Source organism: Ictidomys tridecemlineatus, chromosome 1 (assembly GCF_052094955.1).
Source record: "Ictidomys tridecemlineatus isolate mIctTri1 chromosome 1, mIctTri1.hap1, whole genome shotgun sequence".
Taxonomy (NCBI): domain Eukaryota; kingdom Metazoa; phylum Chordata; class Mammalia; order Rodentia; family Sciuridae; genus Ictidomys; species Ictidomys tridecemlineatus.
In genome coordinates, this window is record NC_135477.1 from 223134416 (window position 1) to 223152672 (window position 18257).

The 18257-nt window shown below is 39.7% G+C and overlaps 1 pseudogene; it reads right to left on the reverse strand.

Moving 5' to 3' along the window:
• Positions 1-891: 891 nt before the first annotated feature.
• LOC101965106 (elongation factor 1-alpha 1 pseudogene) lies at positions 892-2243 on the reverse strand (annotated as a pseudogene).
• Between the last annotated feature and the right edge of the window lie 16014 nt (positions 2244-18257).

Here is an 18257-nt window from a genome sequence, read left to right on the forward strand (position 1 = left end):
CTTGTACCTTGGGCTACTACTACTCAATTGCTATGTCTACTCCCTGCATCTCTGCCATACCTGATTTCGGTAGGAACTCTGCACTAAACTGAAAGCTCCTGGTTTAACTCCCACTTGGCAAGTAGAAATAACTGTTCTTTCATGTTCCACATTGACCTCTATCCCTGGTATTTACTCTCCATTTGTACTTTCTAGCATCCTTTTGCTCTGGGTCCATTTCAGACAACTAGCATTTTTACAACAAGAGATTCAGTTTCCATGACAATTAACAGTGAGAACCATGGAAAAAATTGGCTCATCATGACACCCAGGTATCAGCCACCAAGTGGATTATTGTGTACTGATTGATTTGTCTTCTATGTACAATGTTTGTTCTCTTTTCTGAGATGCTCACCAATTATGTTTTTAGAAATGCAAATTGGTTTCTCTGTTGGGAGGGCAGGTAAATGGCATTAAAGAATGCTTTTTAATTCCCATGAGTTCTTAGAATGATTTCTAGATATATTAGAAGAATCTTTCAGGTTGCATGACATTTTACAGGGTACCTGCTTATTATGTTCTGGTACAATCTATTTTAAGGAGATAAAATCAGTTCATACCACATCAACACAAAATCACCTTCATTTTTTTTCTCTTTAAACTTTCATATTAATGGGTCTCAAAATTCTGTGACAGATTTTTTGGTCAAGTTGTTTCCAACAAAAAGTACTAGTATTAGTTTTAAAAATTAACAACTTAAAACTGCCACACACAAAAAACAAATGGTCCACAAAACATTCTCCTTTCCTTACAAAGGTTTTATGATGCATTGTTATCATTAACCAGTCTTTTACAATTAAACTTAAATGGCCAATTGAGACAAACTATTCTTCCACTTAAAACTGAGGTGGCAGGTATTAGGAGTAATATTCATTTAGCCCTCTGAGCTTTCTGGGCAGACTTGGTGACCTTGCCAGCTTCAGTAGCCTTCTTGTCCATTGCTTTGATGACACCCACAGCAACTGTCTGCCTCATATGCTGAACAGCAAAATGACCCAGAGGAGGATAGTCCAAGAAGCTCTAGACACATATAGGTTTTCCTGGAATCATATCAATGATGGCAGCATTACCAGATTCAAAGGATTTAGGACCATCTTCCAGCTTCTTACTAGAATATGGTGATCAATTTTTTTCTTCCAGCTCAGCATACTTGCAAGCAATGTGAGCTGTGTGACAATCTAGTACAGGGGCATAGCCAGCCCTGATTTGGCCTGGATGGTTCAGGATGATCATCTGAGCAGTGAAATCAACTGTTTCTCTTGGTGGGTCATTTTTGCTGTCACCAGCAACATTGCCATGATGAGCATCTTTGACAGACATGTTCTTGACATTGAAGCACATTGTCTCCAGGAAGAGCTTCACTCAGAGCTTCATGGTGCACAGCTTCAGTTGTGACATTGACTGGAGCAAAGGTGACCACCAGGCTTGAGAATACCAGTCTCCACTTGGCCCACAGGGACAGTATCAATACCACCAATTTTGTAGATATCCTGGGAGGGCAGATGCAAAGGCTTGTCAGTTGGAAGAGTTGGTGGCAGGATGCAATCTAAAGCTTCAAGCAGTGTGGTTCCACTGGCACTGCCATCTTTACAGGTGATTTTTCATCCCTTGAACCAAGAGTATAAACACTTGGCTCCAACATGGTGTCACCATTCCATCCAGAAATTGGCACAAATTCTACTTTGCCAGAGTTGTAACCAGCTGACTTCCTTAACAATTTCCTCATACCTCTTCTGACTGTAGGGTGGAATGGTAGAATCCATTTTGTTAACACCAGAAATTATAAGCCAGAGGGTTTGCTCACAGTTCTTCCCTTTCTTGGAGATACCAGCTTCAAATTCACCAGCACCAATAGCAACAATCAGGACAGCACAGTTGGCCTGAGATACTCCTGGAATCATGTTTTTGAGAAAGTCTATGTGTCTTGGGGTATCAATGCTAGTCACATTATACTTGCTGGTCTAAAATTTCCACCGGGAGATGTCAATGGTGATACCATGCTCATGATCAGCTTTCAGTTTACCCAAGACCCAGACATACTAAAGGAGCCCTTTCCCATCTCAGCAGCTTCCTTCTCAAATTTTCCAATGGTTCTTTTGTTGATCCTACCATTTTTTGCAGAACAGATGGCCAGTAGTGGTGGACTTGCCTGAATCCACATGTCCAAAGACAAGGATGTTGATGTGAGTCTTTTTCTTTCCCATTTTGGCTTTGATTTAGTGGTAGTTTTCAGGACACCTGTGTTCTGGCAGTAAACCTGTTGCAGACAAAAAAAAAGTCACTTTCATTTTTGTATTCTTTATTTTTATATCTTACTGGTCAGTAAATGAGGAATCACATATAGTTTGTGGCATTTTGATGTTTGGCTCTTCATCTGTCTCTTCCCTTCTCTGTGCTGGTTGTTCTGTTCTGCTTTTGGCTTCATAGTACTTATGCTTTTTAATCTCTGGTATCTTTTGAAAGCAGACAAGTCATAGACACGTCAGTGCTTTAGGAGGAAATTGCCAAAGAAATGTTGCTTTTAACTTTTCCTTGTTCTAACGTGGTCCTTGATCCTTAACTTATCTCCCAGTTTTGACCCATCTGCTATCCTTAGGATTTAGCTGCTAGTCTTGTTTTCCTCTGCTTGGCATCCTTTATGACTAACATGTGACCGACCCTTTGGCTCTTTTCAATCTCTGTCACGTGGGTGAGATTTTCTTCCTGCCATGTTCCCAGCTCCTGAGACTCTAAAACTCGATATAGTTTCATTTTCTGGCTCAGAAAATCTTGATCCTCCATGACGGGGCTTCTTAAGTGGGATGCTGATGATTCTACATTTCTCTCTCTGGTTCGCTCTTTATCTTTCTCTTCCCAGCTCTGCTCTCCAAGAGCTTGAACTCTTTATGGTCTACTGCTCAATTTCTCTTGCCTTCTGCTTTCTATATGGGTTTAGTGATGCTGGAGATTAGCAGCCAGGAGGTAAGAGTAAGTGAAGTATTTATCAGTACTTGTTCTCCTTGTTTCTTCTTGCCCGTTTGGGCAGTGGCCATCTTATTTTACCTCCAGTCACAGCTGTTTTACTGAAGTGGCTGTTCTCTTGATTTTCATTGGGAAACATGATTCTTTCTTTGTCTGGGGATTAGGGGAGGCAAAGACTTTTCATTGAGAGTTTGTCCTTGAGTGTTTTACCTTATTTCATTGCTAGTCTTCACCTGGTCCACACTTTCATAATAGTCTCACCATTAAAATTTCTTCAGTTAACCCTTTGGTTATACCATTTGTTTCTTGCTGGATTCCTGACCAGGACTTGGGCATTAAGAACAGCACATGAAGCAAGTGTAATCAATGGTAATAGGTCTTTATAGATGTGATTATCATTTTGGGGACAGGGATGTGACAGTCACAACATATGTCTCAGAGTTATATGTACATATATCCCAGACAGATGGAAAAAGAGGTATTGGTGAGGAAAGTACAGACTGAGGAGTAAGAAGAGCTAGGTTTTTCTCTCTGAGGGGATAAGATTTTATGATAGATACATTGACATGTCCTATTTCTCTTTTGTTAAAGTAGTTCTCAGAGTGACAGGCTATAGAACTGGCATAGGAAAGCTTAGAGCAGAAGAGGAAGCACTGTGTCTGAACCTTGATCAGCAAGTCCACCCAGAGGGGACCTGAACGGTTTTCTTCCTTTCTTGATAATGAATGTCTATTGTACTGGAATCTACTCATGAATTGTATTTCACACTGTGCAGCTTTGGGGATTGGCTCTCTCTCCCCTACTGAAGTAGAGACAGAGGAGTGGGAAAAGCTCTTTCCATTACAGGTAAGAGGGTTGCAGCTTGATAGTATGTTGAAGGTACAACAGCGCCATTTCTGACAGTTCTGTAGACTAGTGGCTCAGTGGTCTTAAAATTGATTTTACTTGAGTTTGATGCTAGGGATTGAAACCAGGGCTTTGTGCATGCTAAGGACATGCTTTACCACAGAGATAAACCCAAGTCTAGGTTCTGTGCTTTCTAAGCTGAACAGGAAGAAGTGCCTATGGGCATGTACCTAGTGAGGAGCAGTGACAAAGGATGCTGGGAGTTTTTGCAGAGCCACAGGTCTACAGGAACAACAGAAGAGGTGGAGGCCAGTAAGAAGCCAAATAATCCTCACATGCTCTCATTTTCTATGGAGGACTCCTTAGTGATGTGGCAATGGTGTCAAATTTAAAGTTCAACTCAACCTAATAGGTGGTTTACCAAAATACTGCCTTAAGCAACTGGGTTACAATTCTCACACACTGCTGCACCTTTAAAGCCCATCAGATTACAGGAAATTAGGGATATTCAGTCACTGTGTGCAGACTCTGGTATGGTTTTGGTCAAAAACACTGAGCTACACAGCCAAAATTAAGACTAGAGTGTAGGAATTATCTAGTAAATTATTCTGTGCCAACAGTCAAATGGGATTATTCTGGATCTAAGTTGATTTTTTTTGGCTTGTGCAGCCAATCTGAATTGGCTGTTTATGGAAAACCAAAGTTAACAGAAGATTGTAGGCTTTTAGACAAGGACTATTATTAGCAGAATAAAATGGAATCATATCCAGGGAAATCATGAATTCCCTTATGTTTCAGCTGGGATTGGAAAAGAAGGATGAAGAACAATATATATGCCATTAGTTTTGGGACTGAGCAGTTAAATACTGAGAGAAAATCAGGGTTAAAAACATGTTTCATGTTCTAAAATTTTAGAACATAGAGATAATTAATAACAATAAATATTCATCTTTATGCCTATTCCAATTGAAGTGGTTGATGATACAGATCAAATTTGCCAGGTTTTTTCTCTGTTCTGAAGAGAGGACATTTCAGACAGGTCTATCTGTTCTTTCCCTGAGTTACATCCATACCTTCTATATTTTTTCATTTGTGTTGTACCCAGTAAAGAACTATACAACTCTCACTCATGGTGAACAAAACTATTACTTAATGGAATCTTTCCACTGTGAAAAAAAATGTATTTCAATTGGCTTAAAATAATACCGAATTCTGAAAGCCAAGTACATGACCTCTGACCCTGCTGGTGTTTAAGATATCATGCTCTTCATACTTTCTGGTGAGAGTCTTAGGCCTGTCTCTGAAGAGGGGCCAAATGTAAATAAATTCATAGTGTTTAGATCAGGGTTTTGCCAATGTATATTATGTCTCATAAAAGCCCTTATTATATAACTTCCTTCTTGGCTTTTACAGAATTCTTGTTTGTTGACATTCAGGGTGTGTCTAAAAAGTATATTTTTGATTTATCCTACTCACCTAGGCAGAGTGCCCTGGACATTTGGGGATCTGGTTTATACTCCGTGGTTTATTTTTTTGTGGTTGTATATTTCCTACATTTTGCTCATGTGCCCTCAGACTTCTTAGGAAAAGCTTGACAGCTCATTTTTATAAATCAATCAATAAGTAAGTAATATATCATGGATCAAAGGGCACGGAAGCAGCACTGCAGAGAGAATTATATTGTCCTAGGCACTTATGTACTTATAATGATGATATCCTTGGACTCAAGGCTTAACACATTTTTCATTGGAACTATTAGATTCCATATAAGATCAACAATTACAAGCGCTCTAGTCAAGATGATGAAAATTTAACGGGCTTCTTTTACAGGCTTCAGTGTTTTGTATTCTCCTGTCCTTCTCTTTAGCCTGACTTTTCTCTGTATTTCAGAATTCTTTGTTTGACTTCCAAAAGCTACTCTGTTTAATACCTCCTCAACCCAGAGGCATAACTGAAGAAGAATGAAACTTGGAATTCTTGAGTCTTTAATGAGCCTCCCAGGAGCCAGGTCCAGCTTAGGACCGGGTCCACCCAAGAGCAAGCATGCCCAGCACTCTGCATGTTCCAGGCCGAACTTTAGAACCTCTAGTTTAAAGGGGATTTTACCTTTTGTAATATCCATCAAGTTTCCTGTGGGAAGAGAGGAGGAGCTTGATAAGGTTGCTCCTCAGGAGCTGTCATCCAGAATGTACCCTTTTAGCCATGGCTAGTCACGTGCCCTGTTTAGTACAGTCTCCCATTCCCCAGCACATTTTCTGACACAAAAGACTCACACAATATTTGTCAAATTCATGAATGAATAAATGAAAATTTTAAAAGCAGTTAGAAAAACCAATAATTTCATAAGTAATCTTAAATTTTGAAGTTATGATGATATTACCTATACTTCAAAGCAAAGTAAAAGGGCATTTTATGAATAAAGGAAAAGTGAATATAGAGAGATGGGGGAAGGCAAAGGCAGAAGAGAGAATAAACAAGGCTATAGCATTTATTCCAATAATGTGATTTTGATATGGTGCTATGCTTAGTTTTCTTCTAAATTGTTTTGGCATTTTCTTCCTACTTTAAATAAATAGTAATGAGTATGTATAGGCGATATTAAGGTCATGGAAATTTGTTCTAAAATCATCAACATAACCTTCCCTCCGATTGCTTTATTCGCTAAGAATAAGAATATCAGCAGCAATAAAAATGGCTGACACATTTTGAAGGCTTATTCCATGTCAGTCATGTTCTAAGGGCACTAAATTCATTATTGCACTGAATCCTGGTGACAACCCTGTAGAGCAGATTCCTTGGTCTCTCCAGTCTACAGACAGAACAAGGAAGCTTAAAGGAATTAAGTTTTTTTGCCCAAGATTATACAGAATGCATGTAGCATATTTGAACCCAGGAGGTCTTCTAGGATGGCCAGTGTCCTCAAAGCATACTTTGGGTACCCACCACCCCCATTAGTATGGTCTCTTGGATTCTGAAATCTCAGGAGTCCTACAGCATACCTGGATGGCTGATAAAGACTGAATATTTGTATTTTTTCCCCAAGTTTATACATTGAAATCTTATTCTCCACTGTATGGTTGGCCTTTGGGAGGTGATTATGTTATGAGGGTAGAGTCCTTATGCCAGGTTTAGTGGCCTCATAAATGAGAGTCTACAGACCTCTTGTCCTTTCTACCATGTGAGGACACGGAGAGAAGATAGCTGCCCTGAAGCCACCTTGATCTTGAACTTAAAATTGTTGTTTATAGGACACATTGGCTATGCTTTTCTGTCATAGCCGCTGCAGTGGACAAAGACAATGGGTTTCTATAATCTTATACCCTACGAAACTTCAGGGCCCTACTCTAAGGCATAAATTCTTGCTAATGAGTAAAGAGCTGAAAATGAGTAAATTTGTAATTATTCCAAGGAAATTCATTTATATATGTAACAGAGGTTCTCTGAAGACTGTGCTTTGCCCAAAGACGATTCGATTCTACTCTTAAGAAGTTCAGACCCTTGGCAGATCTTTGGGGGAGGGGCATTAATTTGGTCCAGGCTGACTTTTCATTGACCTTCACATCACATTAAAAAGAAAAAAAAAATAGATGTCTTTTTGGCTTATGCTCCAGGAAGAAGTGACAAGGGAGAAAGTGTTGAATGTTCCTTCATTATTTATAAGTAATTCTAGTCAGGCTCATTCATATGTATGTACTCATTTCCCCTTTTGGCTATGAGAGCACCTAGGAAAATTTTGGCCTGTGTCCCTTGGGGTTTCCTGGGAAGGAGGGCAGTTTAAAAAAGGGAGACTGCTTGCTGTTTTTGATTGACAGCTGTGCTGATGCAGCAAGCAAATGACTTCCTTTGTAGGTGTGTATGTTCAGAACCAGTGCCCAAATTCTTCCTGTACAGGTATAGCTTGTGGATATGTGTGTGGATAGAGGAGAAAGGAGAGAGGAGGGGGAGGGGAGAACACATGAATTTAAGAACAACATATTTGGAATTGAGTTTACATCTGTATCTTTAGGAGATATATTGGAAATAAGAATTTCTGTCTTGAATTAATTGATTTCAATTTTAACTGTATATTTAGTTCAATTGTCATGACATAAAAAGCACTAAAGGTAGAAAGAACAGTGGTCTCTGCCTCTGAAGGCTTGGGATTCTGGATTTACCCTCCTGCATTCCAACTATGAGAACATGGGTGAGTAATTCACCTCTCTAATATTCATTTAGGAGACTCTCTCTATTTGGACATCCTGTACTTCTATAATAAGTAATCTGAATATTTGTTTTTAGTAATCATTTACTTCAAGAACCTTGCTACCTGTCTTAGGTTAGATTTTCCATTTGAAGACCCCAGACAAAGTTTCCTAAGCCAGTGATTTTTTTTCTTTTTTTCTTTCTTCTTATTTTGGTATTAGGAATCGAACCCAAGGACACTTTTCCACTGAACTACAACCCCAGCCCTTTTAATTCTTTTTTCATTTTGAGACAAGGTCTTACTCTGTTGTTTAGGGCCTCGTTAAATTGTTGAAGCTGGCCTCAAACTTGCAATACTCCTTCCTCAGTTTCTCAAGTGGCTGGGATTACAGACATCTTGAACTTGAACACCATATTTAGTTTAGGTCAGTGATTTTTAAAAGGAAGTGTCCTTGAGAAGACCTGTGAATGAGTGAATGAGAAAGATGAAAGAGAAGCCAAACCAAGGTAAGTCTCAGGCAAAGTCCTGCAGAATGTTAGCCTGCACCACAGGAGAGCCTGAGTGTTTACTGTGCCTGATTTCATGATAGGAGGCAAGGGAGCTGGAATTCCTACCTCTGCACCCATTGAAGGTCACTTTCTCTCTCCTGTTGCTCCACTTCTTAATTTCCTGAACTTTTGGTTTCTCTCAGGTATGCATGCCAAGGGACTCTAGCAGCCTGAGTGCAGTTTTACTGAGAAAAGTAGGTGCTGGCTGTTGGAAGTGAAAGTATACCCAGGGAGGAGTGGTGCACAAAAGTGTTAGAGATTGGAAGAGATCTGGGTGGAGCACCATTCTGCTCCATTCTACCATACCTTGTGAGAATACTTGCGTGACATGACTAAGCTGCTGTCAGCACACACCAGAGAAAGATGATAAATAGCCATTTGAGGTAAATGCCATTGTCAGACCAAACCCCTGCTTATCCTGCAGTCTGTTCGCAAAGTTTCAGGAAACATGGGAAAGACACCAACAATACCTGCCACTATGTAGAACTCTGATCCCCGTTTAGGTCAGTATAACATTTTTTTTTTCCTTGTTGCTTATAAAAGACAGCATCAGTGGGAAAGTTGTCTGCTCTTTTTGTGTGAGGTTCAGAATCTTATAAAGGAAAATAGTCTAAAAGGTAATAATATGAAGGGTCAAAACAAATGCACAAAAAGGTAACGGAGGGAAATCTATGCATACTCAAATGTTCTTCAAAGCAAATATATTTATATTCAATTTTCAGGCAATGGTTTAATTCCTTCCTCAGACATACTTATTTTTTTAATGAGCCACTTTATTTTCTTTCAAAACACCTACATACTTAAAATGTTTTCCTTATGAATCAATTTTTTATTTGACAGAAGTGAAGATACTTGTGCCCATAAAAAATGCCATGTGTTTTTGAAGTGTTAGAAAAAACAGCTCTTTGGCACTAAACAAAGCTGAGGCAGGAACGTAGGGGAGCAGCTGCAGAATGACAGGAAAAATGTAAGATAATGAGACATGTGAGAGAATGTATAATTTAATGTGGGGCCTTGAAGCAAATGGGGGGAGGAGGGACATAAATGAGAAAACAGTTAAAAATAGTGACGAAAATGACTTTAAATCCAATAAAACAGAAAATGAATCAATTAGTGCCTGAATGTTGGAGGAGGCATGATGTTGTGAAAGAATCTGGAAAAGGCTGACAGATTTTTAGTCTATGAATTTAAATTCATAGGACCAACAATTTCTCTGCCTAGAGAAATTTATATGCGGCTTCTTCTTCTCATACTAGTTTACAAAATGACTTCCTTTCTTTTCCACTTTCTGAGATGTGAACCAATCTGTTATAAAAGCCTCAGTTTTCAGTTTTCTGAAAACATTCCCCAAGATGTATGGCAAAATGTGTTCAAATTTTAGGAAATTCTTGTAACTCCTGCTAAACTGTGGCTCTCTATGCATATGGATATTAGAGGGGGCCTCTTAGGAGGTGACCTGAGTTGGCACATGGTGGCTGGTTGAAGAAATTCTGGGGAATGACGGCAAGTAGCATGTGGCACTCTGATGTCTTTTTACTTCTTTCTGGCTTTTAATTATATTATCCACGTGTCTGTATATTAGATCCTATAACAATAACACCCAGAGCTTTCCGGTGAGTGCTCATTCCATGGGAAGTATGGAAAGCTTTTAAGAACCTGAGAGCTTTGAAGAACAGCCTGGCTAGCTGCCTTCCTGGGAGGGCTTATGTGAATCTTGTCTCCATAGAAATGGAGGCCTAGATGGCTTCTATTTACCCTTTCTATTTATAGAAAAATGCATAGGATCCTTAGCTTACGAGATGGGGTTATGACCCAATAAACCTAATGTAAGTTGAAAATATTCTAAGTTGAAAATAGATTGAATATACCTAACCACACATTCTGGCTTAGCAACATGGTACATTGCAGAGGAAAGTTGTCTCCCCTTGTGACCACCCGGCTAACTGGGAACTGAGGCTCCTTGCTGTTGCCCAACATCATCAGAGAGCTAGCCCAGGAGAAGATCAAAATCCAAAGTATGGATTCTACTGAGTGAATATCATTTTCATACCATTATAAAGTTGAAAAAATCAGAAGTCAAATCATCTTAAGTGAGAGTCATGGTAGTGTGTTCTCCACGTAAGTGCGTGCTTAGTGCTGATTGAATACATAAAGGCTAAAATATTATGAAAATGAGGTTCATGCATGATGCTTCCAAAATGACATTTTGATGTGACAACTTTGTTATAAGAAGCGATTTTTTTTGTTAGTAACTAAAATTCCAGCCTAACAACATCTTTCTTACTATTTCATTTTTTTCCATTTTTTTTTCTTTTTCAAAGTTCTAATCATCAATCCATCTTATATTAGATGTGTGTTTCTCCTAATTGCTGATACATGTAACAATAAACCACCTTAGCACTGAGGAAGCATGGTAGATAACATTTCTTTTTAAAAGAATTTTGTGACCAGCTTTGGTCTTCAACTCCTATTCATTCATATTAAGGTTGTGTTGCTAAAATATGGTCTATGAACCCACTGCCTCAGATTCACCTTAAATATTTTAAAATTCAGATTCATGGGCTCCAGATGAATCCAAAATGAATCAATGAAATAGAATTAAAGGGTGTGGCCCTTGGAATTTACATTTTTTTTCTGTACTCCCAAGGTAATTCTTGTGAAATGGAAAAGCTGGACTGGGCTGAGTGCAGAAAGGACCCCAGGCAATGCTGCACAGTAGTAGTTTTTGTCTTTAGTCATGTTTGACCACCCCTGTGTTCCTCCTCTGGCTCTCACACTTCTGGTTGTTATTTTGGTCAGCCACAATGTATTTTTATAATGAATTTATACCAAGGTATCCATGACTTAACTTTTAACTCATCCTATTTGGTGTGCTTTAAAAACAGGACTGTAAAGGCTGAGGAGGTGTCTCAGTGATAGAATGCTTTCTTAGCATGGGCTGAGGCCTTGGGTTCAATCCCCAGGACTGAAAAAATAAATAAATAAAAACAGAACTTCTAAGAATAGAAAAGTTAGCTTAAATGATTGATTCTTGAATGGTGCACTTCTGGCCACTGTGACAAAGAGGTTATTTGTGGCCAGAGAAGTCTCTCCAGCCACCATTACATAACTAATGGAATTGACCTACCCATCTGGTGACTTTTCTGAAGTCACTTAGTGAGAGTACCCCAGAAGCAGGAATCTATATAAGGGTGAGGCAAAAACCAGCAGTGACCTTTTTTCTTCTACTCTTTCTTTAAAAGTTTTTAATTAGGAAAAATTCTTTCCCTGCTCCAGCTGAAAACTTGCAAGTTTCCATGACTTTTTTGGTCCTTTAAGTTACAAAAATGCAGTCTCAATGGAGTCATTTATAGTGTCTAGTTTCATGTCGAAATCAAAACTTAGAACTTGAGGGCTGGGGTTGTGACTCAGCGGTAGGAGTGCTTGCCTTGCATGTGTGAGGCACTGGGCTCAATCCTCAGCACCACATTGAAAAAAATAAATAAATAAACAAATAAAGGTATTGTGTTCATTTATATATACATAAAACTTAAAACTTGAATAAAAATGAAACCTTCCCTTTTTTTCCCAGCTGGGACTAAGACTATCTGCTTACAATGACCTTTCTCTTCTCTCAACCCATGTGGCACTTCTCTTCCTCCGGAGCTTTGCTTTTCATTTCTTATCCTTCCAGGACTGAGCTAAGAGGGCACTTGAGAAGTGTGAGGGTTGGGAAGGTTCTTCCTTGGCTGGTGTGCGCTCAGCAGGGCTGGGCACTCTGTTCACCAGGACTTCAGGGACTGCCACTGGGCTTGACTGACTGCAGTTCTTGTGACGTGAGTGAGGGATCCCTCCTCAACCTATGGTTTTCTTCCTCCTTCCTTTCTTTTTCCTTGTTGTGCCACTCTATCTGGATTTGCTTACCACAAGATGATCTTTGTTGAGTGGTGCTGGAAATGGCCTTCTGTTTGCGTCCACACTGATGCCTCTTCTACTCCAACAAATCCTGGGAATGCAGACAGATTCTAGTACAGCTGCAACCTCCCTTTTGCTTTGGACTGGCCAGCAGCTGTTTCAGCTTTCTGTTGTGTGCAACAAATAACTCATACAATGGTTTTAAATGATAAGAATTCATTTTATCTTATGGTCTTTTAGATTGGTTGGGAGGTTTCTCTGCTAGTTTTACCTGGGTTTACTTGTGAGCTGCATTCAGATAGAGGATTGACTGACAGGAGATCCAAGATATCCTAATTCATATATCTCTCACTTAGTGCTGACTGTTGACTGTCATGCCTCCTTCCCTCCCTGTCCCTTGTCTTTTGTCTTCCAGAAGGTGAGGTTCACTTTCTATGTGGCAGCTTCTATGCAGCGTCCCAAGAGACAATAGTGGAAGTTGCAAGTTCTCTAAAGACCCAGGCATTTATTCCATGACATCACCATCATCAGATTTATTGGCCAAAGCAAGACTGAAGGTCAACCCAGAGTCAAGTGGGAGGAAGTAGCCTCCATGTTTTCATGAAGGGAGTGAACATAGCACAACAAGAACTTGAATTCCATGTTAAGAGGAACTTATTGCCATATTTTGTGATGTACCACACTAGCTTCTTAGAGTTTTTCAGATTTTTGTCAAATATCAGTTCACTGTGTCTAGTTTGTATCTGAAATGTTCTCCAAGACCTATGTGTTAAGGGCTTTGTGTCCCCAGTTTGGTACTATTGGAAGGTAGTGGGAACTTTAAGAGGTGGGGCCTAGTCAGAGCTCTTCTAGTCATTGGAAGGTGTGTCCTTGAAGGAGATTGTGGGACCCTGCTTTCTTTCTTTTGCTTCCTGGCCATGAGTGGGCAGTTTTGCTACTGCCATCCGTACCATCATGAGGTGCCACCACACAGGCTCAAAGCAATGGGGTCAATAGATTATGGACTGAAAGCCCCCAAACTATAAACCCAAATAAGACTTTTCTCTTTATAAGTTGATTAGCTCCAGTATTTGTTATAGAAAGAAGAAGCTGACTGCAATAGTGAACATATTTTGTCATCTACTATGTCGTCTTTTTAGAGACTGTCAGATTTATGTCAAATGCCAGTTCATTGTATCCCTGTAACTGCAGAAGTCATATACTGAGCATCAAAGAAACACTGTCACACTGGAATTGAGGGCAGACAAAATGAAAGATAGAAAAATATGTAGAACTTCTCATCCCAAAGAAATCCTCTTTATAATCATCCCGCTCATTTCTGATGTCCTTATTTATATGCCATCAGGGTGTGTGAGGTGTTTTAAAAGTCAGGTAATCCATTCCTGTATTACTCCTTTGTAAATTTTTTTTTAAATTCCTGTGCACATTCACATCTCCTTTCAAATGTAAACTTATTGCTTCAGGTGTCTTTGCATTAGCCAAAATTTTGTTAACATTTTAAAGTGCTTTCTTATACTTAAATTTGAAAAAATGTTTCCAAAGGAAGCCTATCTCACTTTTGAGCAAACAACTTCTAGTGCTGGTCTGGTGCCTTGTGGTCTGGGCTTTGACACTCAGATTTGCCTCTAACTTCTGTCTGAGCCCTACACCATCAGTTCTGCATTGGGACTTACAAGACCTAGTGCACGGCAGAGTTAATAAGCACACTGACAATCCCACTTCACTTTGTCAGGGGTTTGTGTACAGTGCACATGTGACACAGATCTTGCTAGTTATGTTTCAGAGGAAATCATTTTGGAGCTTCCAAGGGAGTGCTAGAGGAAGAAGCCTCTTTCCTTTGACTCTTTTCCACCTTTTCCTGGGTCAGATGCTATTGTGTGAAGACATGATATCTACATTCAGGCAGTCATCTCATGACAGAGGGAGGGCCTAAGAGTAAGAGGCTGATTCACTGAGAAGAGTAGAAATATGGGACTGGGAGAAGATCCTAGCTGTCACTGAACTAAACTGGATATGCCACTTCCAGAATTTTTACATGAGAAAGTAAAATGATTTTCCTATTTTGTTACTGATGGTTGAACATTTTATTTGCAGCCCCAAATATCCTGATAAAATGACTATTGTAGTTTTGTTAAGGGTTGGTACCTGAGTTTTTCAGATGAATTTTTAAAAATAAGTAAAATAATGCTAAGAGAATTAAATAAACTGATACAAGCATGCTAGAGACACTTACCTCTAACTTCCAAGATACATTTGCAATAAGAAACATTTATTGAGCAGCTACATACCTTCCTTCATGCCTTGAAGTCTGACCTCCCCTTTTTCTAGTAAGATGCCTGTGTAAGCTTTTACAGCCCCTTAGATAAATGTTTGCAATATGCAAATATTTTTAATCATATTTTCATAACTAAAAATTGGGACATATGTTCTGAGGGGATAATATTGGGAAAATTGCTTGGATTTTCTATGCCTCAGTTTCCTCTGATTTCTACTAAATCAGGATAATAGTAGAACATACTTAATTTCTTTTCACAAGGATCAGAAAAGCTATGGGCATTTAGAACAATGACGGATATGTGGTAAATTCTCAATGAATAGTAGCAAATACTGTGAAAGAAATGGGTTCAGGTTCAGTTCAACTAAGGAAAACTTAGTTGTAATTTTGATATATTTTTCAGTCACTGTTTTTATGTTGGAATCAATCCCTTAAAAAAGCAGTTGTGAGGACTGATCTAGCGTAAGTACTTGGGGACTCTATCCAAACTCAGTGATGGAGTGCTTGCCTACCATGTGTGGGATACTGGGTTTGATCCTCAACACCATAAAAAAAGAAATAAATAAGAAAATAGAACATCTACAACAAAAAACAAAAAAAGCAGCTGTCCTCTTCCTCATTTTAGAAGAATTTTTAAAGTTTTTTTTCTACTATCTATCCTGAAAAGAGAAGCTTATTATATTAGATAGAAAAACTATTGTTTAGAAAATAATAATCTAAATGTAACCCAGCTGTATTGGGTTAATGAACATGGGAGAAGGCCATATAGAACCTGAATTGGCTACTCATTTCTAGGGAGTATTTGGATGTGGGAACCAAATTTCAAGTAGATGACCCAGAAGAGTTGGTGAGAGATCCGAGACTCTTCACTTTAAAGAGGGATGGTATCTCCCAAGGACTGGCAATACATTTTACTGCTTATAGATAGGAAAAAGTTGAATATCCATCCTCATTTTGGCTGGGTGGACATGTGTCCTTAAATCAGAGGAATAGGTATGGGGACAACCCTTGATGTAGCATACTTAGTAAATATTTTTCTGGCTTTTTCCTTTAGCTGAAAGCTTGGGAGAAGGGTGGGGTACCTGGGAACCAGAGCTGGGCTGAATTTCTTTCCTGAATCAGCATGACACTAGAGGCAGGCTAGCTGCTCAAGTTATCACCTATGAGAAAGGTCAATGTCCAGATGCCAGGAAGGAGCTGTTGATCCATGTTTCTAATTGTAGAAGGCCTGGATTGGGAATTCTGGGTAGGAGAGTACATAGTTGACCTTTACTGTGATTTCTATAATTACATCCTGAAATGGACTCATTTGGCAATCTCAACAGTAGGACATAAATACTGAGATTGTTTCTGAGGCCCTTGGCACTGTGTTAACTGGGACTGGTCTAGTTTAAGTACTTGGGGATTCTATCCAAGACTGTATCACCTGCTGAGATGGGTGGTGGAAGGACTTTTGGTGGAGATGTGGTCAGGAGGAAGGAGGGGAAACTGAGTGACACTCCTGCAAGTCTTGAGGAACAATAATGAGATAGTTTCGTGGGGAAGAAGGAGGTAATATTTGTGTGTGATCAAAGAGACAGGCCCCCAAAGTACTGCATCCCTGGAAATTTGAAAATATTTTGATCAGGACCTAATCTTTGTTTTAGGTGGCCAAACTACAAATAAGAGGTAAGTGGTCCCTGGATCCTTCTCTGTTTTATTTTATAGACTTCTTCCCTACTGAATCCAGTGTGATATTTCAGTAAGACAGATGCTCCAACTCCAGATCCTACTCTACAGCTGGCTTCTGGCTTCTGGTTTGTCTTCGCCATCCTGGCATGGTTCTCACTGGGGCTGTAGACCTTGTGTTGTGTCTTCCACTGGGTGCCAGAAGTCCTTTTGATGAATTACTGCTTCAGGGAGCCCTGCTGGGTAATGGCTGGTGCCTGGGCTCCCATATCTTCCTCTTTCTGGTTCTGAATATTAGTAGGTAGCCTCATATGCAGAAAATAAAGTGACCAAGTGAAAAGAACACAGACATTCAATCTAGTGTATCACTTTTTGTCACTTAATCACCATGTGATCTGGCTTCTTAGTCCTCTGAGCTGTTTCCACAGCTCTCTAGTGAAGTTCTGCTGACCTAGTAAGGTTGTAACAAGACTCATATGAAAATGTAAGTAAGATAAGGTCTATGAATGCTACTTTAAGAATGTGTGGTTCAGTTCAGATTCCTTCCCGAAATCCTGATGAAGGAGGCCTGAATTCCTCTAAAAGGCAATTTGGAGTCTCTGGAACTAGAAGACAAGCCAAACTGAGCCAGTCTGGGAACGTCTTTATCCCAGTTCCTACTCAGGGCCAGAAGCTGGCTTCCATTGGCAGTAAAAGTAGTAGGTGGGATTAGGGCCAGAGAGTGGTGTTTGGGAACAAGTGTGGATGAGGATCCAGGAAGATGGACGCAAACCACCGCAGGGTGTCTGTAGCCTGGTTCTATCTGCCACTGGGTCTTGGAAGTGTGGGTATGTGTGCAAGGCCAGATACAAGGCAGATGTTGAATTTGCCAAGTGTGCACAGGATGCTTCAAATGAAAAAAAAAATAACAAGACTTCTTTTGGAGCTCATCCAAATACTAGACAATCCTTCTCCTTCTCTCCATTGTTGGGATGTAGAATAGAGTTGATCTTCAGATGGGAGTGAATCATGCCAACCTGAAAAGAACTTTACTTGAGAGGGGAAAGATTAGCAGGAATTTATATAAGATTGGGCTCCCTGAAAACAGATTCTGAGATAGAGATATGCATGCGGGGGATTTATTGGGAGGGTTCTCAGGAACATTATGTGTAAAAGAGTAGAGAAAGCAGGAGTGGGAAGAGCAGGGAGATCAATGACAGCATGGTGGCAACAAAGGCTTGCCGCCCTTGAGGAAGGGGGCCATGTTTTGAGCAAGCATTTGATGCAGGGTGTGCAAGGAGGGGTTATGACCTTGAGTGAAGCTCCCTTTGGCTCAAAGTGATTGTCAGAGGGGAATCCAGTTCTGAATTATAGACAGTCAACACTCCCTATAGCTAGAAGAATGAGCAAGTTGGTCTTGAGGAAGAAATCTGGGTGTTCCATTGTAGTATCTACTATAAAGCCCAACTCTTGCCTTCTCTCCAACTCGACTCAATAGTAGGCTGTATGACACTCAGTTCACTCAGTAATAATAAGAGAGCTCATGTAAAAAAATAAATAAAAATTTTAAAAAAACCCATGTAAACTCTTGTGCAATTGTTGATTTGAAAAGTGCTTCTTATATTTTTGTCTTCAAGCTCCTGGGTGCTAGGCCTGTCATTAACTAGTATCTGCTATTTCAGGAAAATATCATTCTCAAGCACTGGTCCCCAAGTACCCTACTTATCCTACAGCCAGCTTCCAATAAAAGAACCAGCAGGAACTTGATAATAGCTAAGCTATACCAAAGGTTGGTCTCTATACATATGCTCTTGTTTCTAGGTTTATACCCATTGATCTCAGTCAAACAGATTTTTGACAATTC